The 23400-nt window shown below is 43.6% G+C and overlaps 1 protein-coding gene across 1 annotated transcript in view; it reads left to right on the top strand.

The window, feature by feature from the left end:
• Positions 1 to 4518: 4518 nt before the first annotated feature.
• Positions 4519 to 23400, top strand: part of LOC309565116 (oxidative stress-induced growth inhibitor 1-like) — a 140646-nt gene continuing 121764 nt past the window's right edge. Inside the window, exon 1 of the mRNA XM_082269895.1 lies at positions 4519 to 4522. The gene's annotated coding sequence lies outside the window, so the exon portion shown is untranslated. The remainder of the gene's footprint in view (positions 4523 to 23400) is intronic.

The raw sequence follows: 23400 nt of genomic DNA, 5'->3' as shown, positions 1-23400 counted from the left end.
AAAGAAAAAAAATCCCTGACCCCCCTCCCCAAGAGTAGTATCGTGTTACTATGGTCACACCAAACTGATCTAACGAAAGTATTAAAAATAAAAATACATTTGTAAAAACATTAATAAAATGTTAAAAAATAAATAAAATGTAGATTGAACACACAAAAAAAAATGTAAAAATGAAATAAAACTCCTGATCACCACCACGCCAGTCATATGATGATGCTGTACTGCGCTGGTGACATTATGTAAAAAAAAAAATTGTGAAAAAAAAATGTTTTATTTAATTTCTTAATTTCCCCAAAAAAACTGTGATAAAAAAATTACAACTTCAAAAAATATGTTAGACTGTCTACTTTCCAAAAAGGGGTAATTTGGGGGGTATTTGTCCTGTCCTGACATTTTTAGGGGCCTCAAGAAATGAGATTGGCTAATTTACATACTGTACCATAGTTTGTAGACACTATAACTTTCACACAAACCAATAAATATACAATTAATAGGATTTTTTTTTCTTACCAAAGACATATAGCAGAATACATTGTGGCCTAAATTTATGAAGAAATTTGATTTGTTTTTTTTTTTCTTTTTACTAATTAAGCTCTATAAACGGAAAATAGAAAATATTGGGGGTTTTCTTAAAAAATTTTTTTTTTGTTTTTATAAGAAAAAAAAAAAACCCATTGGTGATCAAATACCACCATAAGGAAGCTGTGTGAAAGAAAATTGTATAAATTTAAATTGGGTACATTGTTGCATGACGATGTAATTGCCAGTTAAAATAGCATAGTGCTAAATAGGAAACAATGCCCAGTTCATGAAGGGGGTAAAACCTTCTGGAGCTGAGGTGGTTAATAGTAGGAGACTGGGTGATACATTTCTTCAGATTATTGGCTCTTATGAGTCAGCTGACCAGGGACAAAGACTATGCACTACATTATGGGTTATTGCTTTATTTTTGGTGGCAAACCTATGACATGTTTGGCCAAAAGTTTACAATTCCTTAACCCAGGAAACCCTGGGGACTCGCTGCGAACCTAAGGTAGACGTAAACCCAAACTTCAACTGATGACAAAAAGTCCTTTTTTTCTTTTGTATCTTCACTTTCTGTCTCAGTAACAGTGTTGTCCCTGGGGCAGAAAGTGAAAGAAAATCTTCAAAATGGGTATCCAGACAAGAATTCAAACCTGACAACTATCCATTGTATTAAACACTGGCACTTTTTATTTATTTCTCTCAATGTGTGGGTCACTTTGCTTCCTTTGTGTTATTTTTCACTCCACTGGATGGTAGACCCTGAAGTCTAGGGGGAGATTGTGTGGTCCTTAGGTTCCTTCCACCCATCCCTGGAGGTGTCTCTTCGGGAGAGTCCCTAACCTAGTACTCAGTGGTCAGCTTTGGTTAGCCACAAGGAGAGAGGTCTCCCAGGCCTTTTGGCTAGGTGGACCAGAGTGGCTTGCCCCTGTCAGGAGCTTTGTGCACCCTTGGTTTTTTGTGCACCCATTACAGACTTGAAAAAAAAAATACTAAAATACTAACCTGCCAAAGGTTCAACCATTTTCCACTTTTTCCCAAACTAAACTATTGTTTTACTGGTGTGACTACTTCATAGGTAAAGAAAAACTGGACATTATTAAAGCGGAGTTCCACCTAAAACAAAAAAAATAGATAAAAATATCCCCGGGACAGTCAGGGCTAGTGCATTCCACAATGGATAGCCTCTGAACTGTCCCAGGTTGCACTTACCTTTTAGAAGAAATACTTACCTTGAAAATGTATTGTCCAGCGCTGCCATCTCAGGTGTGGGCAGCTGAAGCCAGCGTGATCCTCTTCTGCTTCCTCTTCCGTCCTCTTCGGTCCCACGATGCACTGCACCGGCCCCGCCGTCACTTCCGGGGATGCAGCGTCACCCCTGCACAGCTTCTGGGCATGCCCAGAAGCAGTTAGCAAGGTATGAAGCGCCTGCACCGGAACTGACGTCGGGGCCGGTGCAGGCGCATTGATTCCTGTGAGTGATGAGGTTCAGCTCCCTGGAATCATTGCAAGCCAGGAAGTGACGACTTGCCGTGGCCGCCGAGGGAGGAAGAGGAAGTAAGGTAAATATATTATCTTCTAAAACAAGGTAAGTAAAAAAAAAAAATTTCGATTATCCATTTGTTTTTCAGGTGACCCGGAGCAAGAAGATGGACCGAAGTTAAATTTTAGGGTGGAACTCCACTTTAAGGGAACTTACTTATTTTCACTTGTTATGGCAACAAAGCCCTATGTCAAAAATTACTTCATTGAAAAAAAATGTACTGCTATGCTCTGTTACATTGAATAAGCCTGCTGCATATTTTGTTATTATTGTAATTACTTGAAGAATTCAGCTAACATCCAGATTGAGCCCCATCTTGTATAAACCAGCTCCATGAGTAGACTTGACACATTGTAGTAGTTATGATTCTGAATGGAGAGGTTGTGTAACAACATCATGCTGTTTATATATTCGCTGAAATTCCTAAAATACTTGGGTGACATCTCATACAGTGTAGTTACTGAATTTTCTAACCTTGCTTAACCCAATCTGAATGTATATTCCCAGCATTTTATTTTGACTGCATTACACAATATTACATATTTTTGATGAGTTCGTACTATTTATGATAAAGGCATTGTAAAATAGCGTATGAGAAGATAACATAAATCAAGTTGTCAGGAACTGCATATGACTGCATGTGATGTTTGCAGATGTTTGCTTGATGTTGATTCCAAGTTGCTGAAGGCAAGATTTTTATATATATGTAATCCTTTTAGACATACATTTTTATTACTGTACAAACCCGGAGTCTGCAAATTTTAAGGGAATAAAAATCACCTACTGAACAATAGGGAAATGGTTACAAAAGTAAAGTTGTGGTTTACGATAACCAATCAGATTTTTTTTCCTTTTCCTGGTGAATAAAGGTTGAAACATGATTTTTCTTTATGAGCTACAACTACATTTTTGTTCCCATTTACTTTCCACCATTATTCTAATAAACAGCCTTTAACAGACCACTAGGGTCTTTTTCACACAGATAGCAGCCGTTCTGGTTTCTCTGAGCCAAATAGAATGGATGACACTTTTGTGACCTTGGCATCCATTCAGCTTTTTTCTTTATCCTGATGGAAAAACTTCAGATATGGCATTTTTTATATAGTTATTAACTATGAATAGACCATACCTGCGGGATCCCTCTAGAAGCTGAAAATCCCCTTGCTCCCAGGTCCTGTGCTGAGCGGCTGTCCTGCTGCGTTCTGAACACAGGAAGTCAGCTACTCGGCATTGGTGCCATTCAGAATGCTTTGCATTTTCCCAGTGAATGCAAGGAATTCACTGATTGTAGGAGGTATAGAGAGTAACGTCACCATCCTGGCTTTCCACATTGTCCAATCAGAGTATGCTTTGCATTTATTGAGAAAATGGAAAGCATTGTCTCAATGGTTCCTGCACCTAGCGGACTACCTCCTATGTTCAGAAGATGGCAAAGCAGCTGCCGGCATTGGACCCGGAAGCAAGTGGAGATCACTGAAGTAGCAGTATCACCTACCATGATTTCTAGCATATAGAGGGATCCTACAGGCATGGTATATGCATACATACACTGGTCCATGCTGGACCACTGTAAAAAAAATATCCATGCCTGAAATTCTTCTTTAAACATGACCCATGTTAGGTCTATGAGAATGTGGATGTGATATGGACATGAGCCCATTTACATCTGTGACGGTGTTCACCGTCACTGGGAGTGAGGGACAGATACTTGGGGTACGCTGAGAGAATGGTTTGGATGGCTTCAGATGGGACAGTAATATTTGTCAGCAATATCTCTCAGGAAATGTATGAAGATGAATGGTTTGACTTTTCAGATTGCTAGAATATTGCAGGAGTGTCTCATAGATCCTTGCTAGATAGTGAGATGGGGTGGGGTTTGTTATAGGTAAGTGCCTGTATTCCATTGTTCTATTGTTTCTGTCTGCCTTAAGATAAACTACTAGCTACTAAGGGGGGGGGGGATGTCCCACAGTGTATATCTCTTTGTGCGTGTTTGAATAAACAGTTTGAGTTCTACTTCAATCTCAATCTAGAGTCCTGTCTCTTATTGGGTGAATCTGCTACAAGGGATTGCTATGCTGTTCATACTCCCTTGAATAATCACTAAGCTCTTGTAAGAGCTTGTTCCTGTTCCTGCTTCACTCTCTGTGGAAAGAGAAGTTCACCCACTGGAACCTGGAACCTTGTCGTAGGTCCAGGGTGGGTAGGAGACGGCGAGACCCCAACCAAGCTGCCGCGGTTTGTGGGGTCTGAGGTGGTTATGGTGTCTGGTGGAGTGCTTGAAGCCCTCGGGAAGCACCTGATTCATCTGGTCAGAATGGAGTGGGAACTGGAGCAGAACTACCAAGGCCTGCTCTGCTCCATTCCACCCCAAGCTACACTGCAAGCAGACCCGGAGTGCTGGGTGGCAGATCCAGACCTACAACCCTTCAGTTGGAGAGACATTATAGACTGGTAGCGGGAAGACCACCGATGGCAGGTGGAGATGGGACAGAGGTCTCTCTACCGACCCTACAGGGAGGCTGGGCAGCCGGCCCAGATCCCAAGCTACACCAGGAGTTACTGCTTAATAGAGACAGCCGGTTCTACTTCCCAGCGGCAGAGAGAGTCACAGGGAGCCGAAGGTGTCGTCCTTCCTCCCCAGCAGCAGTATGTGTTACAGGGAGCTGAAGGTGTCGTCCTTCCTCCCCAGCGGCAGTGTACCTTCCAGGGAGAAGAGACAACTAATCCTATTCCCCAAACACAGTGAGACAACAGCCCTGACCCCAATGGTGCAGATGGGACCGCGGTCTCTGCGCCAGACCTACAGGGATGCTGGACGGCCGGTCCAGATCCCCAACCTACCCCGCAGGAATACCAAGAGGTGGAGGTAGGCGATCCCTCCTCTCTGCAGCAGACCCCCAACCAGGTCCTGGGGGTAGTATTCGCCAATCCCAAACCAGCAGAAGAGCTGGCAACAGAGCAGAGTGCGGCTGGTCAGAGGGCACTCTGTCCTCAACGTACAAAAGATGGAGTTCCTCTGGTAGTGCATGGGACTACAGTCTTCACTTATATACCCCAGGGATGCTGGACAGTCGGCCCAGATCCCCAACAGCCTGACGATCTTTTCTGGAAAGGAGGAGGGAACAGGAAGTTCCTGGGACGGTGTGGTGTTCGTCTCTCTATGGCTGTGCTGAGCTGAGGAAAGGTACTGCATGCTGTGGCCTTGAGAGGGCATATAGACTGTATAATCCAGGGACAGAGCAACAATCTTGCCAGAGGAGACAGAGCTTAACTGTGGTACTACGGACTGCAGCTGAGAACCAGAGAAAGAGAGGAGAGAACATCCCAGAGCACCTCAAGCAAGTTACAGAGCAAGGGGCCAGACTGCAATGACCTCCACGTGACAGAACAAGATAAACAACCTGCAAAGAAACCCAGACCAGTGCATAAGAGACTGCAGCTACAGACAGCAAGGGACAGATCCAGAGACCTGACTGCATCCACCATCACAGAGACTGAGATAAAGCAGCTGTACCTACAGAACTGTGAGTGTGCACCGCTGCTAACCTGTGGCAGGGCATAGAGCAGGTTTCTGTAGACAGAGCGTTGCAGCAACGTGTCCCGGTTAGCGGGAATCAGATAGGATCATATAGCAGAGTAGCCTGTATTTCTGTGTGTGCGGTGGCGGGAGCGCCATTTTAAGTATCACGTCTGTCACGGAACCATGAACCAGACGTACAACAACAGATAAGTGAAAATAAGAAGGCTTTATTGAAAATCAAGCTGTAAAGCAAAAGTCCAAACGGATGGCAAAACCGAAGCAGAGTCTTTGCGAAGCCAGAGGTCAGGAGCCAGGAGGGTAGTCAGACGAAGCCAGGATCAGGAACCAGCAGGGTAGTCAGACGAAGCCAGGATCAGGAACCAGCGGGGTAATCAGACGAGCCAGGATCAGGAACCAGAAGCAGCAGCAGTCTTAGAAGCATGTGAACACAGGAGGACCAAGCAAGGAACTGAAGCCACAGACCTCATATATATATGAGCTAGGCATCCAGCTCCTCCCAGTGGGAAGGAGGAGCCGCAGAGGGGGAGGCTACAAGAAACCCAGAAACCAAGATGGCCGCCAGCACATGTCAAACGAAGGAGAACAGCAAGAAGGTAAGACCATGACAACGTCGCAGTTAACTTTGCTGTAAACCTATGTAATCTGTTATTACTGTAAACATCATTCTCCGGCCATTATACTCTGTTGGTTAATAAAGCCGGTATCTGTCTGCTGTACCATACTTGAATTCTGCATTGCGGTCCCCTACTCCTCTGACCGCTACAGACACAGGGTGACCAAGAAGCCCAATATGGCCTGCCCAAACCAGACTTCCACAGAATGATCAGCTAAGAGAGCTCAATGCGCCCTGCCGGGACAAACTTACAAACTATATAGAACTTTGTCAAGGAAGCTACCATGATGAATTGACTCTTTAGGACTTGTTACCCGACTAACTCAGGCACAGACTAATTGGAGTTCTGGTACCTGGCTAGTTTACCTTTGGGGGGAAGATATGTGATGGTGTTCACGGTCACTGGGAGTGAGGGACAGATACTTGAGGGACGCTGAGAGAATGGATTGGATGGCTTCGGATGGGACAGTAAAATTTGTCAGCAATATCTCTCAGGAAATGTATGAAGATGAATGGTTTGACTTTTCAGATTGCTAGAATATTGCAGGAGTGTCTCATAGACCCTTGCTAAATAGTGAGATGGGGTGGGGTTTGTTATTGGTAAGTGCCTGTATTCCATTGTTCTATTGTTTCTGTCTGCCTTAAGATAAACTTATTATGGGATGTATATGTGTATGTGGATTGGCTGCTAAGGGGGAGGGGGTATTGTCCCACAGTGTATATCTCTTTATGCATGTGTTTGAATAAACAGTTTGATTTCTACGTCACCCTCAATCTAGAGTCCTGTCTCTTATTGGGGGAATCTGCTACAAGGGACTGCTATGCTGTTCCTACTCCCTTGAATAATCACTAAGCTCTTGTAAGAGCTTGTTCCTGTTCCTGTTCCTGCTTCACTCTCCGGGGAAAGAGAAGTTCACCCACTGGAACCTGGAGTCTTGTCGTAGTTCCAGGGTGGGTAGGGGATAGCGAGACCCCAACCAAACTGCGGCGGTTCGTGGGGTCTGAGGTGGTTATGGTGTCTGGTGGAGTGCTTGGAGCCCTCGGGAAGCACTAGGAGCATCCGTCAACGGAGGTACCCAGTCGGGGTGCCAGTTGATCCATTACAACATCCATTGATCTTTCAAGTTTAGGTCCAAAATTGGAGAAGGATGCAAACCTTTTTCTTCATGCCTAGATGGAACCAGAGAAAATTGGATGTAAAAAGACACCCGTTTTCATAGACTAACATTAAGTTTCTGTTAAGATCCAAGTGAAAAACTGGTACACGGATCTGATTAAACTTGTAGAAAATAATGGGACTGGGGGCGAAACCATCTAATGTAGACTTTTTATTAAGGTAAAAATTAAAACCAATATGCACTCACTTGGATTAAGTCACCATTAGGCACATTAATCAATCCTGCGGGCATCTGCAGAGATAATCGGGGGAAGCTGCCAGGTATGACAGAGTAGCGCCTGGAAGCTGCTGTGTGATATAGCAGAGTTGGGCAGGGAAGCATTGCTAGGCAATGCAGAGTGTGTTGCAAAAAAGTGGCTGGGTGTGTGGGCGCCGGAGAAATCTGCATGGAGCTTAACGCTGGGCCGCGAACAAGAGGTTCAATGATGGCAGACGTCTAGACGTGAAAGCAGAATTATGTCAACGGTTATTGGGTGGCTACACATTTCAGGGCTTCATTATGCCCCTTTCTCAAGCCTGGAGGCAGGAAGGAATCACCGGGATATATAGCATCTCACAAAAGTGAGAACACCCCTCACATTGTTGCAAATATTTTATTATATCTTTTCATGTGACAACACTGAAGAAATTACACTTTGATGCAATGTAAAGTAGTGAATGTACAGCTTGTATAACAGAGTAAATTTGCTGTCCCCTAAAAATAACTTAACACACAGCTATTAATGTCTAAACTTCTGACAACAAATGTGTGTACACCCCTACGTGAATTTGTCCAAATTGGGCCCAAAGTGTCAATATTTTGTGTGGCCACCATTATTTTCCAGCACTGCCTTAACCCTCTTGGGCTTGGAGTTCCCCAGAGCTTCACAGGTTGCCACTGGAGTCCTCTTCCACTCCTCCATGATAACTTCACGGAGCTGGTGGATATTGGTGACCTTGCTCTCCTCCACCTTCCATTTGAGGATGCCCCACAGATGCTAAATAGGGTTTAGGTCTGGAGACATGCTTGGCCAGTCCATCACCTTTACCCTCAGCTTCCTTAGCAAGGCAGCGTCTTGTGATCAAATTCTGATGCCAACTGGACTATGCAGTCATGTGTAGACACTGCGCAACTTGAATAAAATGGAAAGCAGATGTAAGACTATAAAACCAAGGTTGCTAGTATAACGTCTATCTGACTAAGTATTTATTTCTGTAACTTCAGCTGGGATTTAAAAGAGAAGTATGGGAATCAAGGTTATTGCACATTTATACTTACCTAGGTGGATGCAGCATCGGTCTGATGCTGCATCTGTCCCCCCCCACCGCCACTACACTGAGAAAGAGCGATCTAATACCGCGGATCGCTGGGTTCTCACAGTTCCCTGAGCAGATAGCTTCTCACTGTCAGTCACCGCTCCCTGCTCTGCCCCGTCCTCGCTCACTGGGCTGTGGAGGGGGCAGGTGTGGCCAGCTTAGGCTCTGTCAGGAACGCTCCCTGTGCACACTAAAGTGCTGTCATGAATCTGCCACCTAAGGGTTAACCTAGCTCAGACTAATTTCATTAATTGGCAATAGGCTGCCTTATTTAAGCACCTCAGAAGCACAGTGTCTTTGCTGTCTGATCTGAAGCTTCTCCTGTGTTCCTGAACCTGAAACCTGTTGTATCCAGTTTGATTCCTGTTTGACCTCCTGGCTTGTCCCTCACCTCGCTTGTCTGCTGCCCGCCCTGACCTCGGCTTGTTTGTGACCACTCTTTTGCCTTATCCTTGTCTGTTTATCTGCCACCAGATCCGGACCTGTTCACCTCCTGGCAGAGCAACCCAGAGGACCGCGACCTGGTGCTATACACGCAGCAAAATCCAACCTCACCATCTGAGGCTCTGGTGAAGACCGGTTGGCACTTAGATTCCGCACCTCGGGTTAGCCTGCGTCTACTGCCTGGGTGACACGTCTGTGCTCCATCCCTCGGTGAGCTAGAGGCTACCCTCTGCACGTCAGGCTCACCTCCAGAGTCCTGACAGTATCAGACAGCCATGTCGCAGCCTTCAAGAGGGGCCTCACCATTGGATGAGATCTGCCAGCATCACACAACCCCCAAATCGACTGGACCTCTGGAGTCCTCAAATTCCCGTCTACCTACTGCTTGAATTCCTGCCTGCCTGACTCTCTCAGCTCCTCCAGAACCTTGCTGTGCCTAGAATCTGATCCAGATTTATGCTCTGTTGTGCCTGAGGCTTATCATAATTTTCTGGACGTTTTCAGCAAACGTGGGGCTGAGACCCTTCCCCCTCATCGTCCTTATGACTGCCCTATAGAGCTGCTTCCAGGGGCCGAGATTCCGTTTGGTCGTATCTACCCACTATCCGAACGGGAGTTGGAGGTTCTTAAGGAATACGTGGACGAAAGCTTAAAGAAGGGTTTCATCCGTCCATCTACTTCACCAGCAGGAGCAGGAATCTTTTTTGTAGAAAAAAAGGATCACTCTCTCCATCCTTGTGTGGATTACCGAGAGTTGAATAAAGTCACGGTCAAAAACCAATATCCTCTCCCCTTGGTTCCAGAACTCTTTCAGAGATTAAGGTCTGCTGTCTTGTTTACCAAATTAGACTTACGTGGGGCCTACAATTTGGTTCGTATCCGCGAAGGGGACGAGTGGAAAACGGCGTTCCGTACCAGGTTTGGGCATTTCGAGTACCTGGTGATGCCCTTCGGTCTCTGCAACGCCCCGGCTACATTCCAGCATTTTGTAAACGACATCTTCAGAGACTGGCTTGACACCTTCGTAATTGTCTATTTAGACGATATTTTAATCTTTTCTGCATCTCTGGACCAGCATCGGGAGCACGTCAGGAACGTTCTCGGCCGCCTCCGCCAACATGGACTCTATGCTAAGGCCGAGAAATGTGAATTTGAACAGCAAAGCATCCAGTTCTTGGGCCTGATCATATCCACCAAAGGAGTTAGGATGGATCCTCAAAAAGTTTCAGCTATCCTGGATTGGCCGGCTCCATCTGACAAAAAGGGGGTGCAGCGCTTTGTTGGATTTGCAAATTTTTACAGGAGATTCATTAAGGGGTTCTCTACCATCATCTTCCCTATCACACAGCTTACCAAGCAGAACATTCGCTTCCATTGGTCCCCTGAAGCCCAGACCGCCTTCTCAGTCCTGAAAAAGCTGTTTACTACTGCTCCCATCCTGAGACACCCTGATCCCACCTTACCTTACCTCCTTGAGGTAGATGCCTCAGAAGTGGCTGTAGGGGCTGTTATCTCCCAAAGACAGGGAGTTAAAGACTTGGTACACCCTGTAGCCTTCTTTTCCCGCAAACTCTCTCCAGCGGAGAGAAACTATGATGTGGGCGATCGTGAACTTTTGGCCATCAAGGTGGCACTCGAGGAGTGGCGATATTTACTCGAAGGGGCAGCACATCCCATCCTTATCTTCACCGACCACAAGAACCTTGAATACTTGAGATCTGCTAAACGGCTGAGACCACGCCAGGCACGGTGGGCTCTGTTCTTTTCAAGGTTCGCGTTTCATATTACTTACCGACCTGGTTCCAAGAACGTCAAACCGGACGCACTCTCCCGCATGTTCGATGACCCGAAGGAAATTCCTGTAGCTGACACCATCCTGTCTGAAGGTAACTTTCTTCTTCCATTAACTAATCTGATGGCTCATATTAAACAGGCTTCTGTGAGTATTCCCTGTCTTCCTGAAATTTCTCTGGTACCTAAGGACGGTTTGCTATGGTTTGGGGACAAGATCTTCGTTCCAGAAGATGTCCGAATGTCGGTTCTGGGTTCTTGTCATGACCATCCCTTGGCAGGTCACTTTGGAGTCCGTAAGACCCTTGACTTGCTGCAGCGTACATTCTGGTGGCCTGACCTGGAAAAAAGTTGTAGGGACTACGTGTCTTCCTGTGCTGTGTGTTCCCGAAGCAAGCCTGCGAGAAGTAAGTCATGGGGTCTCCTTAGACCACTCCAAGTTCCTGATAGACCGTGGAGGATGATCGCCATGGATTTTATTGTGGAACTTCCTCCTTCTAAGGGATGCTCTGCCATTTTTGTTGTTGTGGATAGATTGTCTAAAATGGCCCATTTTTTGCCCCTCAGGGGTACTCCCTCTGCCAAGGAAACCGCAGAAGTCTTCATAAAAGAGATTGTTAGGCTTCACGGGGTACCTGCAAATATTGTCTCTGACAGAGGGGTGCAGTTCACCTCACGCTTCTGGAAAGCATTATGCAGTCTGTTGAAGATTGAATTATCCTTGTCTTCTGCTTACCACCCACAGACTAATGGGCAGACCGAGAGGACCAACCAGACCTTGGAACAGTACATTCGGTGTTTTACCACCTTTGTTCAAGATGATTGGGTGGCCTTGCTGCCATTCGCAGAGTTTGCCTATAATAATGCTAAACATTCTGTTACTGGACAATCTCCATTCTTCTCAAACTACGGCTTCCACCCATCCTTCTTGCCCGATATCCCGTCTGACTCTGGAGTCCCTGCAGTACAGGACACTATTAATTTCTTTGCTCGCAACAGCAAATTACTGCAAGAAGCCATACTTAAGGCACAAACGGCATCTAAGAAGATCTTTGATAGAAGAAGAAGGGGAGAATTAATTCTTCAACCAGGTGACCAGGTTTGGTTGTCCACAACTAACCTCCGTTTAGCCTGTCCATCTAAAAAATTGGCTCCCAGGTTTATTGGACCCTTTCCGGTCAAGAGGAAACTTAATGAAGTTTCCTATGAGTTATCTTTACCCAATTCACTCCGCATTCACCCAGTATTTCACGTCTCCTTGTTAAAGCCTGCAGTTCCCAATACCTTCCCTGGTAGGAGTTCAGAGCCACCCGAACCTGTAATCGTTGATGGAGATGTGGAATATGAAGTAGAAGCAATTGTGGACTGCCGGAAGAGAGGAAACCTGTTACAGTACCTTGTCAAGTGGAAGGGTTATGGTCCAGAAGAAAACTCTTGGGAGCCTGAACGAAACATCCACGCTATGGAACTTATCCAGGCTTTCTTTAGCAGTCACCCACAAAAGAGAAACCTATTGGGCACCCGGAGGTTGCCCTTAAGGGGGGGGCAATGTCAGGAACGCTCCCTGTGCACACTAAAGTGCTGTCATGAATCTGCCACCTAAGGGTTAACCTAGCTCAGACTAATTTCATTAATTGGCAATAGGCTGCCTTATTTAAGCACCTAAGAAGCACAGTGTCTTTGCTGTCTGATCTGAAGCTTCTCCTGTGTTCCTGAACCTGAAACCTGTTGTATCCAGTTTGATTCCTGTTTGACCTCCTGGCTTGTCCCTCACCTCGCTTGTCTGCTGCCCGCCCTGACCTCGGCTTGTTTGTGACCACTCTTTTGCCTTATCCTTGTCTGTTTATCTGCCACCAGATCCGGACCTGTTCACCTCCTGGCAGGGCAACCCAGAGGACCGCGACCTGGTGCTATACACGCAGCAAAATCCAACCTCACCATCTGAGGCTCTGGTGAAGACCGGTTGGCACTTAGATTCCGCACCTCGGGTTAGCCTGCGTCTACTGCCTGGGTGACACGTCTGTGCTCCATCCCTCGGTGAGCTAGAGGCTACCCTCTGCACGTCAGGCTCACCTCCAGAGTCCTGACAGGCTCTAAGTGGCTTACTGAGAGGCTGAGCCTGGTGCTGGTTCAGGCATGTGGGCAGATTCCCAACTCCATGGTCGTGAAATTGCCTGAGCCTTGACCCGCTCTGTGACGTCAGCAGACAGAGTACTTCAGCCCGCTGTGTGCTGAAAACGGGTCATAGAAGTGCAAAATGAACTGCACTCCTGTGTTCCACAGGACAAGTACAACCAAACCAGCTTTGGCTGTACTTTTCCTTTAAAGTTAAATGGCCAAAATAGGCATAGCATTTGATGTTCAAAAATTAGTTTTGTTTCTAAGTCACAGAAGAAATTTAGGCAAATTACCTAATTAGCTATTGTATGTCTTTTCGAGCCCTGGAAAGTGGAAAAACTGTTATAGATGTAGTCTTCTTGGAAGTGTACTGAGGAGCTCCTAGTGCGAAAGTCTATCTCACTTGAAGGACAACCAAAGCAAAATTGGCAAGTGGCTCACAGATCCCAGTAACTAATCAACAAATGTCTACATGAAAATATCAGAAAAATAGCATACATGTGATTATTGGGGGAATTGGTAAGAAAACGTTTGTATGAGAAGAGGATTGTATCAACTCTAGAAAAGTGGATAAAAAGTAAATAGGATGTAATAGAAGGAAATGCATCAAAGGACAAATTGATGAATCCCTAGTAACACACTTTCAGTTAATGAGGCACAGATGCAAAGCAGTAAATGCAATGAGGAGTACAACGTATAAGGATTACCTAAAGGAGAAGTACAGCCAAAGCTTGTTTGGCTGTACATCTAATTGGATCACAGGAGTGCAGTTCATTCCCACTGATGCCCACTGTCGGATAATGTCACAGAGTTGGTCTAGGCTCAGGTAAGATTGTGACATTGTAGTTGGGATTCGCCTAAATGTCTGGACCGGCACCCAGTTCAGCCTCTCAGTGATTTGCTGATAGAAGAAAAAGAAGGGGAGGGAATATAGATTAAAAGGTACATAGGGCAAACGGCATAATGTGTAGCATATGGTAAAACAAATGAATATACAGATAAAATAACAGACCGCAAAGATCTGACAAGGCTTAAGTCAATTCACTTATATTAATTTCTACATATACTATTTGAATATAGAATTTCCTGGAGATTGCTATCCATGACACCACTCACTACCCACTATACCGGGGATACATGTGTTTCCTCTTTGTGGTCCTCTCATTGTTCCCTGGTGGCCGCGGATCGGGCTCCCACAGCTCTCGGTTAGACGTTTTCCCTGTTGGACTGTTGCCCATAATATTTTATGCTGACTCTATCGCTAAGCTGTGAGTATATTGGGTGGAGATAGCTTAAATTGGGATGATATATTCTTCCTTTATCTTTGTACACAGCATATTTATCTACATATTTTACCATGTTTACCGCATTGTTGTCTGTAAGGGGGATTTTTTCTTTTTCTTTTTTACAGTGACATAGGATGCGTCCGCTCCTGAAGAAGTGGAACTCATTCCATGAAACGCACTTGCTTACGATGCATCTTTTAATCTACCATATGATGTTTTATATGCTAATTGTAGCTATTGCTCCATCCCAGTTTACGCATTTTCAGCTCTTTACGATCTGTTATTTATGATGTTTTATTGTACCATTGAACCTATTACCACATGTATGTAGTTATGCCATTTTGGATATTTGTATTGATGATGACATATATCATTAAATTGTTTTTCTCTGGCATCATGTTGTGGACCCACCTGTATACAATTACACAGTCATTCTACTATTGTACACCCCAAGCGTCTGTACGTACTTCACACAAAGTCCCAACTCCCCACCCCCCCTTTTTCTTTTTTTTCCCCTAGTGTTAGGGATGCTAGGCAATCGGCCTTTTGTACTATGTTACTATGTTGTGCATTCGTCCTTACATCATTTGTTTTACCATATGCTACACATTATGCCGATTGCCCTATGTACCTTTTAATCTATATTCCCTCCCATTCTTTTTCTTCATGATCAGGGATAGAGGCATAGAGCCTTAACCACTTAAGCCCCGGAAGATTTTACCCCCTTCCTGACCAGGGCCTATTTTGCGATTCGGCACGGCGTGATTTTAACGGACAATTGCGCGGTCGTGTGATGCTGTACCCAAGCGAAATTGACGTCCTTTTTTTCCCACAAACAGAGGTTTCTTTTGGCGGTATTTGATCACCTGTGTGCGATTTTTTGATCATGCGCTATAAACAAAAAAAGAGCGTCAATTTTTTTCAATATTTTTCAAATATTTTTATATGAAATTCCCCCCCAAAAAATGTAAAAAAAAAGAAATCTAAATTTCTTAACATTTTCGGCCAATTTGTTTTAAGCTACATATGTTTGGTAAAAAAAAAATAGTAAAAAGCGTATTTTGATTGGTTTGCGCAAAAGTTATCGCGTTTACTAACAAAGAGAAAGATTTTTGTCATTTTTGTTGTTTTTTTTTAAACGCGTAATGGCAGCGATCTGCGATTTTTTTTGCGGTACTGCGACATTGCGGCGGACAGATCGGACCCTTGATTGACATTTTTGACACTTTTGGGGTTACCAGTGACATTTCTACAGTAATCAGTGCTAAACATATGCACTGTTACTGTAAAATTACATTGGCAGTGAAGGGGTTAACTTTTTTTGAAAGGGAGGGGTTATGTGTGTCCCTAGGGGCGTGATTCTAACTGTGATTAGCTGTGGCTTGAGGTGTAGGAACAGTGATCAACGGTCCTACATAGTAGAACCGTATGATCACTGTTTCTACACAGGGGAGAATGACAGGCGGCTTGTTTACATCAGCCGCCTGCCTTTCTCCCTCTGCACCGACGATCGCCGAGTGACCGGCGGACATCAGGTCCGCCGGTCACACGCGCGGGGGGGTCCCTAACCATGCGGGAGCGCCCTCGCTACCTAGACCCTCACAGGCTAGCGACGTAGTACTACGTCGCTCTGCCTGTGAGGGGCTGACTGCCGACGTAAATAGTCGCGCGGCAGTCGGCAAGTGGTTAATCAGGCGATGCCTCATATAAAGTCCCAAAACCCCCTTTTTTGTGTTTGTAATGTGATTTGGTGATAGCCTAAGCTGGCTGCTCCTGCTCCTTCCACAGCCCAGCGCTCCAGTGAGCACAGGGGGGAAGGGGGGGACAGGAACTGTGGGAACCGTGCAATTAGCGGTGTTAGATCGCTCTGTTCTCAGTGTTAGAAGTGCAAGGGGACAGATGCAGCAGTGGTCCGATGCCGCATCTGCCTAGGTAAGTATGATCCAAATAAAAAAAAAAAAAACCATACATTTCTTTTAGCCAAAATGAAGCAGGTAGTTAATTAGGTGAATAGCATGAGTCAAATGGCCCATGAATCAAATGACATTTAAACAGCATAGGTATACAATTATAGATCCCAAAGGCAGGGGATAAAAACAAGCTGAGCCAATAAACTAGACTGTGCAGCCACCTATGTACCAGCAGGGCAACCAAAAGCTTTAGAACATAAAGGGAGGGAGAGAAGGGGCACAGACAGCCTGATAATGTAGTATTGGCTTTATTGTCAATAAAAACAAATAGTTGAATTGCACTCACAAAGGGAGAGACCACAGCGGGTCAAGTAAAGTAGGCAGAGTCCAGAACACAGTCAACAGAAGGAGAGCTGCACAGCCCTGCTGTCAGGGTCTGGATTTGAACCCAGAACCTCTCTGTGTCAGACAGTGTCTCTTCATGCAGAGCTACCTGGAATGCTGGACAGTTTTGGGACAATTTCTTGAATGATCCTGTTTTGAACCCTGTTTGTCTTGAACCCTGATCTCTTTACTTCCTGTTTGCCAGATTATTGTGCTCTCTCTGTAGCCAGTATCTCGATCTTGTCTTCCCTGCTGCTGTCAATATTTTGCTACTTATCGACCCTTGGCTTATTCCTCGACTATGCTTCTGCCTAATCCTATCCTGCAATTACTCATTACTGGCGCTTTGGCTTGTTTACTTACTATGCTTTTGTTAAACCCTACCTGCTTATCCGCTACTGGATATAGCAACTGGTCTTCAAGCCTGACCCCAGATTGCGACACCCACTGGGATGACAGGCATCGATGGATGATCACTTTCAGCTGGTGCGCATTTCACTCACATCTTACTTAAAGGACTTTTTGAAACATTTACTGGTTAAGAGCACTAAATACAGCCAACACATTTCGGGGTTAAAAGCCTTCTCCTTCTTCGTGCTAATATACAAAAAAAAAAACAGTAAAAAGTAAAACATACTGTAATTTTCTCATGTAAACTATATAGTAATATAAGCCCATAAATTCTATATAGCAATAACATAGCACAGTATCCTTAAAATGTACATCTTAAACAAGTGATAGTCCATAGAATCTGACACTAAAAATAATTCAATAATCGTAGAAAATTTAATATAATACAAAATAAATAAAGGGTATTCATTGTAAAAACACAGGGGGTCTAAAGCTATTTTAAGTTAAAGTTAAGTTAAAAATTGGTGCAATGGTATAACAATGTGGGTTAAAAACATCACATGAGTCAGGTTCTATCTCTGGGGGGGTTGGGGCCCAGTACTTCCTTCCTATAGGAGGGATAGAATTGGAGAACCTCCCCCCCCCCCCCCCATTGTATATATGATATAGCATTATCATATATGAACAATAATATCTTTCTGCACATGCAGTTGATGAAGGCCATTCCATTTTGAATGTGCTGATAGTGAAATAAAGCCGGCACGTTTATGGGATTGTTAATGAAAAGAACACAATTCTCGGTCCAGATTATGAAGTCACTGATAATATAGCAACTGTGTTATTTGCATTTAGCTATTAGCTATTGTACAATTTTGTAATGCTTACTTATGGAAAGTTATGTAACAAAGTACAACATAGGTGGCCAGAAGCTGTACGTAGTTTTTTTTGGCAAGATTCAGCAGTTGAGCTTCATATTAATCTTGGAATGAATGCAATAGCAAGTAGCATCCTTGAGTAATCAAAAAATAATAGCGTAAATCCTCTACACATACACACCTAGAGAATATGAGAAGGGATAAACATGGGATAGAAGTAGAGCCAAGATACTAGGATCAATCCTTTATGAATTATTTAACCTAGTCTGCTAGGGCTAATGCAGGTTATAACAAATATCAGTGGTTGGGCGGAGGACTTCTAAAGGTACAATTCAGACCAGTGGAAGTGCTTTCAAATCGCTGCAAAAAGTAGCATCATCATTGACACCTAATATGGAAGAAATTCTCAAGTTACGCTCCTCTGGGATTCTGCCATAAAGTGGAACTCCAACTTTAAAACTAAAATAATTAATGCTTTAATAAATACCTTCGATTTTTTTCAACAGTCCATTTTCTTCTAATGTCCCAGGACTTTATGCAATTCTACTATAAATAATATTACCTCCTCCCTTATCTTACTTACCTATTTCTGGCTATGTGTCAATAAGCATTGCACAGCCACTTCCTGTAGAAACTGTGCTGGTAGGACTTCTCTCTGTAGCTCTTTAGGTAGAAAGCTACTTACTCCAACATACTCCCAGTGCTAATGCTGGGTGGGATTGAATGGGTCTCAATTAACATTCTGTTCTACCAAGTGACGCCTTCTTGCCCAGACATACCGGCAGTGCCTTGAAAAAGTATTCACACCCCTTGAAATTTTCCACATTTTATCATGGTAAAACCAAAAACATAAATGTATTTTATTGGTAAAGGACCAACACAAAGTAGTGTATACAAATACAAGGTAATCTTAGAGGAAAACCTGTTAGAGTCTGCAAAAGACTTCAAACTGGGGTGGAGGTTCACTTTCCAGCAGGGCAACAAACCTAAACATACAGCCAGAGCTACAATGGAATGGTTTAGATCAAAGCATATTCAAGTGTTAGAATGGCCCAGTCAACGTCCAGACCTAAATCCAATTGAGAATCTGTGGCAAGACTTGAAAATTGCTGTTCACAGATGCTCTCCATCCAATCTGACAGAGCTTGAGCTATTCTGCAAAGAAGAATGGGAATAAATTTAGTTCTCTAGATGTGCAAAGCTGGTAGAAACATACCCAAAAAGACTTGCAGCTGTAATTGCAGCGAAAGGTGGTTCTACAAAGGATTGACCCTGGGAGGCTAAATACAAATGCACTCCACACTTTTCAGATATTTATTTGTAAAACATTTTGAAAACCATTTATCATTTTTCTTCCACTTCACAATTATGTGCCACTTTGTGTGGGTCTATAACATAAAATCCCAATAAAATACATTTATGTTTTTGTTTGTAACATGGCAAAATGTGAAAAATGTCAAGGGGTATGAATACTTTTTCAAAGTATTGTACTTCCCAAGCACTGCTTTGACATACACATGACTTCAGAAAATGCCTAAGGGTCTTTACACATGAACGATCTGATCACATCCGCCTATCAGTTTTTCAGGCGGACCTGTTCAGCGGATGTCAGCAGAGACATCTCTGCTGACACCAGCTGCTATCCGATTCCGATCCTGTCCGTGAAATCCGGACGGATGGAAACTCTATTTTCCATCCGTCCAGCAGATCGGATGGGATCGGATGAGAACGGACAGGCGGTCTGTTCTCATCCGATTCCCCCATAGAGGACAGCGGGGATCTGACGGCTCCGTCTCCACACATAGAGCGGAGACAGAGCTGTCATCTGCTTGCTCAGCGGATGCGGGCCGTGTGCAAGGACCCTAACTCTCTGACGCCCAGAACTGACCTTAGAGTACATTAGTTCCAAAGACTCACAGGGCATAACAGGAACTTCCTCCAGGCACCCTGGATTTTGAAACAGCACTGGATAATGTTCTAAATTGGTCTGTGGCATATGCCAAAGATGCTTAAAGCTGAAGTCTAGTCAAAAAAAGCAACCTGTTTGACAGCATTCCCTTAGCAAAAATCTTAATAATCTTAATAATTTTAATCTTAATTTCTTTTTTCATTTTGTGCAGCAGACAATCAATATGCATCCCACTTTACTGCAATGGCTGAGAACCCTTAATCTTATCATGGACATTCCTTTTAGGGCCTATGGAGCTCGGGACTTATGGTCCCTCCTATCAAAAATATTGACACGTATATACATATCCTTTCCTGCCTGGAGCCACTCCTGTACTAAAAATAGGTGGGTCCCTGCTCTTCAATTTTTCTACCTCCCTCATGATAAGAGTCCCTCTCTGCACTATAGCTGATGGCTATAGCCAGATATTATACAATGAATCACTGAATGCACCTACAATAATTGACCTTATTATTTATAGGTTTTCACCGCTAATTCCCGGGACCTCTGGGTCTGGTTTATGATGCCTCCTATGATTATATAGAATGTGCCTGTTTTTGTTCGCTTGAGGCTATCCCCATGCCACGATAGGTGGGTGCTAATATTCTAGCTCCAGTTTCTATCTGTCCCTTTACTACTATCTATTTACTCCATATGTCTACAATTTCCACTCTGACTAACCACTTCTGTCTCCATCCTATTACACTCCTCGGAATTAACTACTTTTTCCTCCCCACTGGAAGGGCTCAATCTTGGCTGATATTATTTATTCTATATCCATAGATTTTTTACACCTAAATGTTGAGCACCCATAAATCTGAATACATCAGGGAGAGGGTGCGGGTAGTCGAAACTGCCAGGAGATTATCACTAGTGGTGAATGCAAGGTGGGTTAATATGCTACATACACTACAAATATGAGGGGATATATAATAGATATAAATACATACTTGACACTCTATTTCACAGCCTCCCCTTTGTGATACACAGGGTCCAAAATTTGTAATCCAGCACGAATAGAATGCATATGTATGCCAACATGAAGTTTATGTCTTGAATACGGAAGCAATAATTCCCAGTCAATATCTGTGTCGTCACAATCCTGTCATCTACTCTGAGTCATTATCAATCAGGGTCAGTACAAAACCAAAACCATATGCAACAATATACGATAATAGCATTGATGATTTGTTAACAAATGTACAATTGACTAATAGTCACCTGGTTATGTTTTATGTTATTTATAGAAATACCGGTCTGTCTTGGTCTCTCAGGCCCTGAGGAAGCCTTGAGCGAAACCCGTCGGCTTGCTGGGGACCTACATTGACCGATTCCATCGTGAGACCTACTCTCCATCCTACACAGGCTTTTTGGTTTTGTTTCCCTTATGGGACATATTTCTATGCTGTAAATGACTCATCCTGTTTGATTTTATGAATTGTATGTTAGTCCAATTGCACCCTATATGCATGGTGATCCATGCGTTTTTATCCTATATATCAATAAAATGTTATTTGGTTTTATAAACTGGTTTTGCGTCTGATCCTTCTACTCCCACTGGCCCGCAAAGCCCCATCTTTTCTTTCTATTTGTTTGCTAGACGATCAATAATTGCTCTGCAGGGTAAAGCTCTTTAGAGTTCATTTACCCACAAATCTGATTTATCAGACCAGCCACCACTATGCTCTCTCCTTGGGAGGGGCAGTTGATCATATAACAGCTCTGTATAGTTCTATGAGATCTAGGGGGATGAGATTAAGTCAGCGTCCAACATATCAGTGAAACTAATGACATTACAGTATTTTCAAATACTTATTTTTGCAAACATAAGTTAGAAAAAAACTTTCTGTATGTTTGTCTTGTGGCTGTAAAAGAGTTATTTCTGCAAAGTTTAGAGCATCCTGGAGTTCAGATTTAAAGGTAGATACCTATCTTGGCCCACATAATTCCTTGTTAGCCAGAGGCATAAAGATACAAGATTAATAGACTAAGGTTTATTGATGCAAAGGGATTTTTGCTGCTGTTTTAGGTATACTGTACCCCTGCTTCTCCCTAGACCAGGGGTGTCCAACTTTTTGACCTTCCTGGGCCACATTGGAAGAGGAAAAGGAATTGTCTTGAGGCACACAGAAAATACACCAACTATAAAGATAGCCGATGAGCAGAAGAAATTGGGCAGATCACAAGATAACGGTCACTGATATAGATAATGTACCTGTCTGAGTAATAAAACCTCAATTTTTTTGTAACATATTTGTAATATAAAAGGTATAAGAGGGAACCATAAAATTAGTACGATCGTTGAGACCATTTTTAACCGATTGCCGACCGCCGCAAGCACATATACTGCAGCGGTCAGCCCCAGCCAGGCAAAGTGACGTATGGGTACGTCACTAGCCTGTAAGCCAATAGGGGGCAAGCGCGCGACCCCGGAGGCGCGCTCCCGCCCCAGCTCGTTCACGGACACCTCCGTGCGTGTGACCGGCGGACCCGATGTCCGCCGGTCACTCGCGATCGTCCGCTGTGAAGGGAGAAAGGCAGGAGGCTAATGTAAACAAAGCCGCCTGTCATTCTTCCCTGTGTAAAAGCACAGATTATAAGGTCCTGCTATGTAGGACCGTTGATCTGTGCTGATACATGTAAAGCCACATCCAATCACAGTTAGAAACACGCCCCTAGGGACACACTTAACCCCTCCTTCCCCAATAAAGTTAACCCCTTCCCTGCCAGTGTCATTTTTACAGTAACAGTGCATATGTATAGCACTGATTACTGTAGTAATGTCACTGGTAACCCCAAAAGTGTCAAAAATGTCAGTCAAGGGTCCGGTCTGTCCGCCGCAATGTCGCAGTCCCGCAAAAAAAATCGCAGATCGCCGCCATTACTCGTTAAAAAAAAGAAAACAACAAAAATGACAAAAATCTTTCCCTTAGTTAGTAAACGCAATAACTTTTGCGCAAACCAATCAAAATACGTTTATTGTGATTTCTTTTTTACCAAATATATGTAGCAGAAAACAAATTGGCCAAAAATGTTAAAAAATTTTGATTTTTACATTTTTTTGGGGGACTTTCATATAAAAAAATGTGAAAAATATTATTATTTTTGCAAAATTGTCGTTATTTTTTTGTTTATAGCGCATGATCAAAAAATTTCACAGGTGATCAAATACCACCAAAAGAAAGCTCTGTTTGTGGGAAAAAAAGGACGTCAAATTCGTTTAGGTACAGCGTTCCACGACCGCACAATTGTCCGTTAAAGTCACGCAGTGCCGAATCGCAAAATACCCCCTGGTCAGGAAGGGGGTAAAATCTTCCGGGGCTTAAGTGGTTAATAAACTAACACATCAATATCTGATTCAATGGCTTTAGTGGCAATTCTTAATGAATTCTCAAAGTGTTAATCAGATTTTTTGGTTCTAATTTGGCCTTTTGTAGGCTTCATCCATGAAAATAGTCCAGTAAAGAGACACAGTCAAAATGTTCTTTGACTTTATATTTTCACTTGGTGTTCACTAAATGTAAATGCCTTTTTAAAATTTTTTTTTAAAAATAATCAACATTTTTAGGTAAGTTTATGATATTGTTTTTGGTCA

The sequence above is a fragment of the Pelophylax lessonae genome (genome assembly GCF_965119305.1).
Source record: "Pelophylax lessonae genome assembly, chromosome: 10".
NCBI lineage: Eukaryota > Metazoa > Chordata > Amphibia > Anura > Ranidae > Pelophylax > Pelophylax lessonae.
The sequence above is the reverse complement of the archived record's forward strand: the minus strand, read 5'-3'. Positions and strand labels throughout refer to the sequence as shown.